General features: G+C 42.4%; 1 long non-coding RNA gene across 1 annotated transcript in view; it reads right to left on the bottom strand.

Moving 5' to 3' along the window:
- LOC117270596 (uncharacterized) overlaps nt 1-14,032 on the bottom strand; it is a 112,227-nt gene that overhangs the window by 25,354 nt on the left and 72,841 nt on the right. The window lies entirely within an intron of this gene.

The raw sequence follows: 14,032 nt of genomic DNA, 5'->3' as shown, positions 1-14,032 counted from the left end.
CGACTGAACAAACACCCACAAAGGGAGAGTGCGCTGCTAATGTCAGCTACAGCACATTGAACAATATAAATTTAAATAAATAATACATTTACCTGCAAATACAAGTCTAGTCCAAAAACCATATTTACACCTAACTGTGTCAGCTCGTTGCAACGAAACGTCAGTGTCATGGCCATGTTAGAGAGGGCAAGAAATGTCTGCACATAAATGCAAGTACACAAATAGCTACAGTTTTTTGAATAAAATGAACTATAGCTGTCTCCAGTTTAGTAGAATCTCAACAGTTAAATTGCTGCTGCACGCTCAATAAAGCGTTGTGTGTTAGGCTTAATGTTACATGAACTAAATTACCTAACATTACACGATAAAAAATAATTCATCATCAGGAGGAACTGTACAAACTAATATTTGTCAAACATGGATCTGTCTTCCAGGTTAACAGGTGTAGAGACTTCCCTATATGATATGATTTAATGTGGAAGTGGACAACTTTTCAACCAGCTAGCTCACACTGTCTGCTTATAAACTCATTAATCATACCAGATGACCACGGCTCATTTTAGAAAAATGACTCATTGCAATCGGGTGAGAAATATTAACGTCATAGTGTTTTTCATCCAGAAAAAAAACGTTTTTTTTAATAGTCAAGTCTTGTTCTCTCCAATATGGCAGCAACACTGAGGTAGACAAAGACACACACACGCCCCTCCAGTAGGCTGAGAGGTAAAGGAGCATTCCTCCAAAGACTGTTTCCACCTTGAAATGACAAAATGAAAGGGAATTACTAGATGTGATTTCAGGTGGACTTTACAATGAGTGCAATGCTGTTTTCTGCTACAATCTCACACGTGCTGTGTCGCTTTTCATTTATTTATTTTCTCTGGGACAAGGTTCACCATGTGATGATGACTGCAGGTTTGATTTCAGGAATTTAGCTACTGAGCAACATAGTAATAATGTCTCAGAATGTTTTGATATTAAAGGGCCAGTTCACGCCAAAACCAAAAATATAAAATTTTCCTCTTGCCCGTGGTGTTGTTTATCAGTTCAGATTGTTTTGGTGTGAGCTGCAGAGTGTTGGAGATATCAGCTGTAGAGATGTCTGTCTTCTCTCCAGTATAATGGAACTAGTTGTCACTCAGCTTGTGGTGCTCAAAGCGCCAAAAAATTCATTTGAAAAACTCAAACATCAATGTCTAATTCCAGTTATCATAACTCGGTTACTCAAGATAATCCACGGACTTTGGTGTGAGCAGTTTCATGTAGGAACTATTTTCCTTCTCCTGAACTATCAATCAATCAATCAATTTTATTTATAAAGCCCAATATCACAAATCACAATTTGCCTCACAGGGCTTTACAGCATACGACATCCCTCTGTCCTTATGACCCTCACAGCTGATCAGGAAAAACTCCCCCCCAAAAAAAACCCCTTTAACGGGGAAAAAAACGGTAGAAACCTCAGGAAGAGCAACTGAGGAGGGATCCCTCTTCCAGGACGGACAGACGTGCAATAGATGTCGTACAGAACAGATCAGCATAATAAATTAACAGTAATCTGCATGACACAATGAGACAGAGAGAGAGACAGAGAGAGAGATGCAGGTAATAACAGTAGCTTACAACAACATTATTGAAAGTAATAATATTATAGTTATAGTTCTGGCTACTGTGGTACAATATGTTGAAAGTATGTATTAATATCTGGCAGTATACATGTGTGACAATAGTCATATGTGTATAATAACAGTAGAAGTATGACTAATGACTAATGATGGCAGCAGCAGCAGGAGGCATCTGGCAGGACCACGGCAGCAGCACAACCACACACGTCACACTGTCCAGGCACCGCTGTGATATGAGTTAATCTGAGAGACAGTGGAGCACAAAGGCTCCGGAGAAGAAGCCGAGTTAGTGACATCCAGAATGGCCGAGTTAGCAAGATGCAGTAATAGGATACGAGAGAGAGAGCGAGAGAGAGAGAGAGAGAGAGAGAGAGAGAGAGAGAGAAGGAGAGAAGGTGCCCGGTGTATTATAGGGGGGTCCTCCGGCAGACTAGGCCTAAGTCAGCCTAACTAGGGGCTGGTACAGGGCAAGCCTGAGCCAGCCCTAACTATAAGCTTTATCAAAGAGGAAAGTCTTAAGTCTAGTCTTAAATGTGGAGACGGTGTCTGCCTCCCGGACCGTAACAGGAAGATGATTCCACAGGAGAGGAGCCTGATAGCTGAAGGCTCTGGCTCCTGATCTACTTTTGGAGACTTTAGGGACCACGAGTAACCCTGCGTTCTCAGAGCGCAGTGTTCTGGTGGGATAATATGGCACTATGAGCTCTCTAAGATATGACGGAGCTTGACCATTTAGAGCTTTATAAGTTTACAGTAGGATTTTAAATTCAATTCTGGATTTTACAGGGAGCCAGTGCAGAGAAGCTAAAACAGGAGAAATATGATCTCGTTTCTTAGTTCCTGTTAGTACACGTGCTGCTGCATTCTGAATTAGCTGGAGAGTTTTTAAGGACTTACTAGAGCTACCTGATAATAGAGAGTTACAGTAATCCAGCCTTGAGGTAACAAAAGCGTGGACCAATTTTTCTGCATCTTTTCGGGTCAGGATAGGCCTAATTTTCGCAATATTACACAGATGAAAAAATGCAGTCTGTGAGGTTTGTTTTAAATGAGAATTAAAATACAAATCTTGATCAAATATTACTCTGAGGTTTCTTACGGTAGTGCTAGAGGCCAGAGCAATGCCATCTAGAGAAACTATGTCATCAGATAAAGAGTCTCTGAGTTGTTTGGGGCCAAGAACAATAACTTCAGTTTTGTCTGAATTTAACATCAGGAAATTGGTGCTCATCCAATTTTTTATGTCTTTAAGGCAGTTATGGAGTTTAGTTAATTGATTACTTTCTTCTGGCTTCATCGATAAATACAACTGTGTATCATCCGCATAACAATGGAAATTTATAGAGTGATTTCTAATGATGTTACCTAAAGGAAGCATATATAAAGTAAATAGGATTGGTCCGAGCACAGAACCTTGCGGAACTCCAAAACAAACTTTGGTACGTAAGGATGATTCATTACGAACGTCAACAAATTGAAAACGATCAGATAAATAAGATTTAAACCAGCTTAGTGCTGAACCTTTTAGGCCAATTAAGTGATCCAGTCTCTGTAGCAGAATTTGATGGTCAATTGTGTCAAACGCCGCACTAAGATCTAATAAAACAAGTACAGAGATGAGTCCTTTGTCTGAAGCAATCAGAAGGTCATTTGTAATTTTAACTAGTGCTGTCTCAGTGCTATGATGCACTCTAAATCCTGACTGAAATTCCTCAAATAAATTATTATCATGGAGAAAATCACACAGCTGGTCTGCGACTACTTTCTCAAGGATCTTTGACATAAAGGGAAGATTAGATATTGGTCTATAGTTGGCTAACACCTCTGGATCCAGGGTGGGCTTTTTTAGGAGAGGTTTAATTACAGCTACCTTAAAAGACTGTGGTACATAGCCTGTTAATAAGGATATATTGATCATATCTAATATATGAGTGTTAACTAAAGGAAAGACCTCCTTAAGTAGCCTAGTTGGGATGGGGTCTAAGAGACACGTTGATGATTTAGATGAAGAAATCACTGCGGTCAATTCTTGAAGAGAAATTGGGGAGAAGCAATCTAAATATATATTAGGTCTTACAGCTGTGTTTGAGGTTAGATAGGTACTATCTGAGGACAGGAGGTCATGAATTTTGCCTCTAATAGTTAGAATTTTGTCATTAAAAAAGCTCATAAAATCATTACTGCTAAGGGCTAAAGGAATACAAGGCTCAATAGAGCTTTGACTCTCAGTCAGCCTGGCTACAGTGCTGAAAAGAAACCTGGGGTTGTTCTTGTTTTCTTCTATTAATGCTGAGTAATAGTTTGCTCTGGCATTGTGGAGGCCCCTCTTATAAGTTTTGAGACTGTCTGTCCAGATTAAACGAGAACTACACCCACCAACTGAAGCACTGTGCAGAAGGAAGTGTGCATCAGCTTATTGACGAGAGGCTTGTGGTAGTGCGAGATATAAACATTAATGGTGTCCTACTTGGCTGAGTTGTTACACTGAATAGCTCATTGGTGCTGGGTGAGCTTAAAGGATAAGCGCAGGATTTTTCAACCTGGACCCTATTTCCCCATGTGTGTGTGTGTGCGTATGATTCATAGGTACAACCCGTTCTAAAATTGGTTCAGTATTGAGGGAGGCGGATGCAGCCAGCAGCCGCCAAACGAGCTAAAATAGTAACGGGGGCAAATGCGTCCCGTATAAGTTTGCGCATTAAAAGTGCTTTTTTTCGCCACTGACCGGTTCAGATTAACGTTTCCCTTACCTCTGGGCTGTGTGACGTCATCTCGCGAGAGCTTTGATTGTTGCCGGAAGAAAACGGAGGAGCCATGCTGAGCGCCGCTCAGAGTGGCACTGGTTGTCCCGGAGTACAGCTGAGAGTTTTACTGCATCGATTGAAAACAATGGTTCGTGTTTGTGCTTATCTGAATTGCAAGAACAGGATGTCGCGCAACACCCCGTACAGCTTTCATAGGCTGCCTTTGTCGGACGGCGAGATGCTGAAGTTTTGGCTAGTTGTGCTACAAATGGATGCTAACACTCCTGTCCAGACACTGTGCCTTGCAGACCATTAGGTCTGCAGTGCTCACTTCTCCCAACATTACTGCCAGCCGAAGAAGAGAAGACATCCAATCCCGAAACACCTCTTCCTCAAGAAAACGGCTGTCCCACGAGTAGAGAGAGCTACAGACACAGTGGAGGTAATGTTATATAAACAATGTTCGATTATTTTCCTTTTCAGCAGTAGAAATTCATAATTATACAATATAATTGATAGAGGGAGATGCAGTAATGCGCAAACTTATACGGGACGCATTTGCCCCCATATCTACCGTTTTAGCTCGTTTGGATGCATCCGCCTCCCTCAATATTGAACCAATTTTAGAACGAGTGGTACCCATGAATCATACGCACACACACACATGGGGAAATAGAGCCCAGGTTGAAAAATACTGAAGTTATCCTTTAACAATCGATGCACGCTGGGGGCCAAACATGACTCTTTATGTTGTTTTACTGTTTAAAGTGGGCGAAATCTTATTTTAATGTAGAGCTTCACGTAGTGTATTGGTTCACTCAGCGCCTCCTTGCCCCGGTGTTGGCTCTGCCTCTCTCCCTTTCTGTTTAGCAGGACTCTATTGCTGCCGGAGTGTGAGCTCCAAGCCAGGATGTTAAGAGTCCGCCTACCCCGCACACACTCAGTGACAGGGCTAACTGTTAGCATAGCAAGGCTACAGTTATCTAATGCAGTGGTTCCCAACTGGTCCAGCTATGGGGTCCAGATTTGTCCTTAGTCATTAGTTTGAGATCCACACAGTTTAATATACTCAGCGTCATACTAGCATTTGGCCACGTCCTTGAGCTAGTTTGCTGTCTCTGGTAAAAATACGGGCTCTTTGCTGGAAATTCACTGCACTTAAAAATAAAGTGTGTGGTTTTTTTTTTTTTTTTTTTTTTTCTTTTATACAAACGTGACACGTTTGGAAGTCACTTGAGGTCCATTCAGAATGGACCAGCAACCCACTTTGGACCACCACCAGTTGGGAACCACTGACCTAATGAGTGTAACAACTGAGACAAGCCATTTCAGTGTCAGAGTGAGTTTGTTGGGACCGTAATGGGGGACTGTCTCTTATCTACTGTGCTCCTCTGGTTACCGACTTGCTGAGAGGTGCTGTAGTCATCTCCCAGGGCAACATCATAGCATTGCCTTGGCAGCATCATACAACTCAAACAACCATTGTCAGTTACTGTCAGATAATGGTATTTTATTGGTAACATCCCTAGTTCCATTATATTGAAGAAAAGGCAGACATCTCTGCGGCCGATGTCTCCAGCACTCACACCACAACAATCTAGATTAATAAACAGCACTACAGGTAAGAGGAAAAAATATAACTTCTGATTTAAGGTGAAATGAACCTTTAACATATTGACAAGCTGAATATGTGAAGACATTGCTATTGTCTGTTGACACATGAGCTGATATGATGCCTCCAAGATGCTCAACATCTCTGTTTCAGGGTCTGTTTTGTCAGCTTCCTTAAAGAAACTGTCGTTTTTATTACATTTATCAATGACGTTAAAACATCTTCTGTGCTACCTTTAATGCAACACATGTGAACGATGAAGCATCACACGTGTGCTGAAACAGACAGAGTGCGTTGAAGAAAGCAGGAGTCTTGCCAGAGAGCTTCATTAACTGGTTCCCAACAGTTTATGGGTCAGTGTCCAAAATAAATTGTATTTTCACTGAAAGTTTTTTTTGTCCTAATGAGTGTGTTTTGCCAGTACTGATTCCTACACAAGGATTCACGTGGAGGAGCTCTTCTCATGGGTCAGTGGGAGGCAACAGCATCTCCTGGGTATATGTACACATACACACACGTACCAACACACCGTCTGACCCCACACCTCATCACTAATTCCACTTTCTTCCTCCTCCTTTCTTTGTCTCCTGCATACGAATTAAGGAAAGGTCTGGATGAGTCATCGTCATTATCATATGCTCCATAGCTCTGTGTGAACAACACTCACATGCACACACACACACACACAAGGATTTTACTTACATGAAAGCATACGTTCGCGCTTCTTCTCAAACGCAAATATATACACACACAAAGGAATAAACACGCACACACTTTTAATGCAATTCAAAAGCAGGAGGCTGCCGATGCTGTCTCATCCTCTGTGTTACCGAGGGCACCAATGATAATCCTAACCCTTTCTGAAGGCAAGAAACATATTTAGGCAGCAGAAATGGATGATGTCGCATCTTGTTAACATTAAGCAAGTAAACTAAAATTACCTCCTCCTGTTGAAGCTTTCTTTCACTCTCTTTGTTGAGCTTTTAAAGTGAATGTGAGATGAAATGCTTCAGTCTTTTAAAAGCAATAGTCTTGCCTTCAGCAGTTCACTCAAACACTCAGTGTTGTAACTTTAATCACACAATGTTGGAGCATCTTGTTGCCAGGAGACATTATGATACAATACTGACCTTGTGTCTCTTTTACAGTAATGTCTCATGACCCTACAGACATCACAGTTTTGATCACAAACAAGTCTTTTTCTCTGGATGTTGCAGCAAAGTCACACCAGCAAAGGGCACAAAGGCACTTGGGATACACTGGACTTCCTGTAACTACATTTTGGTTGCTAAGTGCATCTCCCGTCCGTCCAGATGGCTGAGTAATGCAAGCAATTGAATTACATGTTCCCAATGTTTTACTGCGTGCACAGAAGTAAATCCAGAGAATCTAAATGCACCCTCATCCTCGATGCTTCGACAGGTGGTGTATCCACCTCTCGGTTTTGTCTTTCTGAGGGACACAACGCAGCAGGGCACACAAATGTGCTTTAACACTCTGCATCATCTGGGTGTCTGTTCAATAGCGAGCCGATGTGTTACGGAGAGACAGCTCGTGCCTTCTCACCTCCTCTGCTGTGTCACACACTTCAGCTAGCTGAGGGACTGATTGTTTTGGAGACACTCACAGACTTGCAGTGTTCTGCAGATTGACATGATATGCACAAGAGAACAGATATATCTTTGAAAATTACTATTGATGGACTGCAGCAGACTCACCAGTTATCACAAGTTATCACAAGTCATCCTGAGGGGACATGAATCTGTACCAACACTGCATGGCAGTTCATAAAATCTTTGTTGGGACATTTAATTTAAAACCACAAATGTCAACCTTATGGTGGTGCTAAAAGTCAGGGTAACATGCTAACATGCTAAAATTGACGTCCCTGGAGCCACGCTGCTCATTGGCTAAAAATGAAACTATACACCAATCAGCTCATGATTAAAACTGCTGACAAATGAAGTAAATAACAATGCAATATTCTGCTGGAGAACCTTGGGTCCTGACCAAGCACCAACCTCTGAGACTGAATAATGAAGCCAATGCAGAAGTGCCAAAAACTGCAGATCATGGAATAGATACTTGAGGCTGGCTCCAAAACAGAGCAAACCCCCACTTCTGGCTCCAAAACAACAAGATGGCTAAAATGCCAAACTCAATGCTGCAAAACGGCAGTCCACCAAGCAATGAGTGACATCACAGTAGCTTTGTCCATTATCATATACAGTCTATGGTCCTGACATTCATGTGGATGCCACTGAACAAGCACCACCCACCGAAACACCTCTACAGACAAAATGCACCCTGTAATGGCAGCAGCACTCCCTGATGGCAGTGGCCCCTGCCATCAGGGAGACAATGCACCATGGCACACTGCAAAATCTGCTCAGGATCGGCCTGTAGAATGTCACAAAGAGCTCAAGGTGTCGATCTGGCCTCAAAAGTCCCCAGATCCCAACCTGATTGAGCATCCGCAATGTGCCAAACAAATCCGATCCACCTCGAAATCCATGGGATTCAAAGTATCCACCAGCAAAGTCCTGGTGCCAGACACCACAGCACATCCAAGGAGGCCCCATCAAGGGTCGAACTTGGCTCTGATCTGTCGAGGCAACATTACAGAACCTCTGGGGTGTAAGCACGTTCCACAAATGCTCAGTTGGATTCAGATCCGGAAAATTTGGAGGCCAGGCCGATGCCTTGAGCTCTCTGTTACATTCCACATGCCATTCCTGAGCAGTCTTTGCGGTGTGGCACGGCACACTGTCCTGGTGGCAGGGCCACTGCCATCGGGGAATGTCGTTGCCATGGGGAAGATGTACTTGGTCTGCAACAGTGTTTGGGGTGGGTCCTGCTTGTCAAATGGCATCTACACGAATGCCAGGATCAAAGGTTTCCCAGCACAACACTGCATTGCATTATAATGAGATGATCAATGTTATTAACTTCATCTTTGAGCTGTGTTAATGTTGGGCGGACCGGAGTGAATTTGATTCCACTTTTAAAAAACGTCGTTTCTCAAGATTTATGTATCCAGTAGGCATGACTGAGCTTTTAACTGAATGCAGAGAGAGTGTTTAGAAAGTAATGTAAGACACAATAAATTGTCTGTTTTGGTCTTTTCATGGGATTGGCTGCAGCAGCTCAGTCTGCAGGGACTTGGCTTGGTAAACACAGGGTTACCGCCAGTTCAATCCAGCATGGACCAGACACAGAGTGTGGACTGGTGGCTGAAGAGGTGCCAGTTCATCTCCTGGGCACCCCAAAGGTGCCACAGAGCAAGACACCAGACTTTTAACTGCTAAGGGCACTGTGCTGCAGCAGCTGCATCATTCTGACATCTTTACACACTGATGCATGTGCGAGTGAGTAAATGAATAAATAACAAGACAATGAAAATATGAACTTCGGAGACAAATAAAAGTACATTACATTGTTGAGAAAATGAAATATATAAAACAAGAGCAGGCTTATCCTTGAGCTTGCAAAAGACCACTTGTTATTCAACATGTAGTTATATTATGAAAGCTTTTATATCTGCTGTTGCAGACACCTGCTTATGAGTCTCTTTACCCAGGAAAACATGCAGAGAGAGAGTGAGGCTTTTCACATTTCAAGGTGCAGAAACAGCAGTCTGGAAAACAACACAATAAGAACTGTGCAGTACACTGAGCAGTGAAAACCACCACAGCTGTACGGACAAAGACGTAATCTCTGTAAACAGAGAGCTGCATATGTATGCAGAACCTGTGGGCAACGGCACAAGACTTTGGTATCGCAAGCATTTTGGTTTCCATTCATAGTCCTCAGTAGTATTAACAAATCACTTTTCAACAGCAGGTAAACAGTGGAGAGGCTGAAATGCAGAACCCATCGGCTATTGTCCAACCATGACTTAGCTTTACATTAGCTTTTAAAAAATTAATATCTGCATTCATACACAGATGTCTGTGAATAGAGATTAGCCGAAATGACTGCCACACTGAAGAAGAGGAAGTCTTGGCCCACATATCACAGGATGTCTACGGGGAAATTTCATACTTTATTTTGGCCTTTCTAATGCCACTTTAAATGGAATTCAAGACTAACCTTGCGAAATACACAGCAGAAGTGAAAATATACTCCCAGGTAAACACATTGACGTCAGCCCAAAATTAACAGTAAGGTGAAATGACACTGATGATACTCTGTGCAAGAACACACACACAAAAAAATAGCATGCTGGCTTGCAACACCTTAGTCTAATGATGCGATCAGACGAGCCAAACAGCATCAGAAAAACACTGATTTATGACATGAAACTGCTTTATTCAGTGTTTCTACTGGTTTTAATCACCTGGTCAATTTGTGTTGGAGAGGAAGAGACCTCTGCAGATAATTCAGCTCCTGGTAAAAACCTCCTGAACAGCAAACACTGAAGAAACCCTAACCGGGAGAAGTTTCAGCTGGCTGTAATCTGCAATCCTCACCACTAAATCCCCCTAAATGTCAAGCCCAGTTCAGATCATTGAGTCGCGACAAGACAAAACCATTTTAGAACGTTACAGAGAAAAGTTGCAGCGGCGTGAACTGGCCATCTGTGCCCGACTCAAGCCGGCTGATGGTGTCATGCTCGTTTTGTTTGTTTTTCGAATGCAGCTGTAGCCAGTTTAGTCAACTAATCGACTATTAAAATAATCGCTGACTATTTTAGTAGTCGACTACTCGGTTTGAGTCATTTTTCATACGAAAGTACTATAAAAGTACCCAAAATACTCTTACTGCAGCTTCTTATGTTCAGATATTGGCAGCTTTACACACACACACCATGACGGTGAGCTAAAACCCTTTGGCGTGAGTACGAAACAAGACATTAGATGACATCGTTTTGGGGTTTGGGAGAGACAGACCGACATTTTTCAACATTTTAACACGTTTTTCGATGAAATAATTAGTCGACTAATCAAAGAAATAATCAACAGATTAGTCGACAATGAAAATAATCGTTAGTTGCAGCCCTAGTAGCCAGTATCTCACTATCACTATCCTCATTCATATTTTAAGAAGCTACAAATTATATTCAGCCACAAAATAAACCTGAAAAGCTGCAAATCAGAACAGAAGTACAGAGAGTTGTTGACTAGAGATGACACTCCGTCTCATCTAGTTGCATTGCTGTGAGCTGGCAGGTTTTTAGAACGTTGCAGAACAGCGCATTGCAAGTAGTTGCACATTTCAACTTGTCTTCTCGCAAATTTTTGGTCTGAACTGGGCTTTAGATACTGGTCCTTTAAGACTTGTTAAAGACCCACACCACCCTGTATCCACAGGCTACTCTGGATCTCCAAAATACTGCACACTACCCCCAGAGGCTTGTTATCATTACACTGATAGCTGATGGGATCCGAGATTTCAGCTACAGAAACTGCCTGCATAACCCTCTACAAAGAACCTGTCAGTCTAGATTCTGGGCAAACAAAGCACACTATTCAAGAGGAACAGAGAAAAAAAAAAGGTTCAAAATTGTTGTTTTGTGTTGAATTTATTCATCAATCTATTTCAACAATGGGGGAAGGAAGATTGTAATAGACACATTAATGTGGCAGCGACGCACACAGTACACACAGGTACACACAGTACACACAGGTACACACAGTACACACAGGTACACAGATAAAAATTACCACTGATAAATCCACCTACTGTAGATCACATATTTATCCACATCAATAGAAAGGAATGACTTTGAAGCCCTGAGGCACAGGTGAGCTCTCCCTTGTTACAGGAGGCAGAGAGAGGATTTATTTTTCATACATTCACTCATGCATTTACCTCTCTTGGTGATGAAAACGGTTTCCTTCTGTGTGTATTTTTCTTTCTTTTGTTTATGTGTTTGTAGATAAAAAATAATAAAATGAAATGACAACATAGCGTGTGTGTTGTGCCCTTGTGTTTCTGCCAGTAATAACAGCAGAGATGTGGGCAGTTTACTGACATAATCAGCTAATAAACAGACTAATTACTATGACACATCTGGAGGGTAAATTGAATGGTTTGCAGATTAGCAGAGGAGAATGACTGCCAGGAGAGCGAACTGCATTAGCACAGCTGCCACGGATCATAACAACGCATCGTGGTTTGGGATGAGCAGCTCTGAATTAGTAATGGAAGTGAGTCATCCAAGTCAGTAACATATTGGTTTCTAGAGCGACGAGTGCTCTATTATTCATATTTTCTGATAAGGAAAGGAACATTAAATGTTTATTTTATCACACTGGATTTCTTATTACTTTCCAGACGGCAAACTGTGCTGCAAGAACTGATGAGACGTCCAAATCGTTTTTACTCCACCCCTCACCGAGGAATGCCAAGGAGGAAGTTATTCTATTCATGTGTCTCCAGAGTCGCTGCTACAGAGCAGAAGAAAGTCTTTAGTGTCAAAGGTCATTTCCTTCCTAAATGTGGCCACAGGTTCATCTGACAGGGCGCATCTGTCATGTTGTCTTTCTGTCATGCTGACCCCTCTCCGAGTCGTCCCTCGCCCCCTCTGCACTGGCTCTGGTGTAATTAAGCAGAAAACTGAGTCTCCCTGTGGTGTGTGTCACTGAAGGAGCCTTGTGGTGATAGTTCCAGCGTGCATCTATCTGTGTGTTTGTGCACTTGCCATGAGGCAGCAGTGGGGGTGCCAGCCTAGTTGCCATAGCAGCCCGAGATGTGCTCTGGACCCCTGCCTGAAGAGTAGACTCACTCACACATGCACAAACTGAGTTCTTTAAAAAACAATATAACCCATAACAGCCGGCCATTATATTAAGCCAAAAAAACAAGAAACATCAAAACAGTGAAATAAAGCTGTAATCCTGGGGTTAATCCAATTTGGCTGCTGCTCCCACAGTGATAATGGACAGATCAGGTAAGGTCACCACAATTTATCTGATGCAATTGACCTGGATTTGTCTGCTGGGGAATAAAAACAATGTAGCGTACTGTATTAATAATTTCTATTCTGCTCTAAATATAGGCAGAGAAAAGGCCTTCGCTCGCTGACCTGCTCCACTGTTGCTTTGCTGTGCATCAGTCTCAAGAGGAATCACTGTGAAAGAGCGACAGCAGTAAGGAAGGACACACAGCAGGCGGCAGTAATAATGTAAGACGTACTGTAGGCCTGGAGACTCCTTCCACTGGGAGTGTGGTGACGTGACGGTGGAGGCAAGATCAGCGTGCACTCAGTGATACAAGCATTATGCAAAAGCCTGTTGTATTAATCACAGCTTTCAAGTTCTAAAGCTGGGTTTGACATTTTCAGCCTCATCTTTAAAGCTTTTAGTGTCTAAACTAAGAAACGGCTCTGTAAATCCTGTTTGTTTCATGTGCCACGTTCTCTGGATTTACAGTGCAGGGACTCCTGACCTTTCTCACTATGAAATAACTTTCAACAGAAAACCTTAAAAACTGGAGGCATGGAGTTTAAAAGGGTACTCCATCGATTCTGCTTTGTTCTCCCAGTGTTTCCTCCAGGTTGACAGCTTTGGCCTGGCGGATGGGCCAGTGGGGTGTGGTGTGTTGTGTGTGTGTGCTGACACAACTAAGCACTCGTTCTACCACCTTACCTCCACACACAAATCCTCTCTGAAATGCAACACTCTAACGTTTCTTTAAATATTTTACAGTTAACCAACTTTTCTTAAATATCTGTCAGGTACTTTTTGAACTCCACATGAACCACTCTTCATGTCGGAATAAATTAGATCCACCGCACAACAGTGCAGGAGATGAGTTTACATTAACACGGAGAAGAATGAGGGCAAAACAGCATCACCACTCTGCTTTAAACGAATATTCTCTGGTCTAGTTCAGAAAAAATAAAATCACCAGAAATAAAAACACCAAATCCGGCATGCTGTTCACGACTGAGTCTATTTCTAACCCAACATCATCTTCACTTCATCTGTTCTACTGACCCCAGCAGTTTAGATAACAGACACAGTCCTGCTGTTTTTAGAGACGTGAACTAATCACAGACACTTGTCTCTTCATGGACTCACTGGGGTGCACCACTGCAGTTCACT

Source organism: Epinephelus lanceolatus, chromosome 13, assembly GCF_041903045.1.
Source record: "Epinephelus lanceolatus isolate andai-2023 chromosome 13, ASM4190304v1, whole genome shotgun sequence".
Taxonomy (NCBI): domain Eukaryota; kingdom Metazoa; phylum Chordata; class Actinopteri; order Perciformes; family Serranidae; genus Epinephelus; species Epinephelus lanceolatus.
This window is presented reverse-complemented; position numbering and strand designations above follow the sequence as displayed.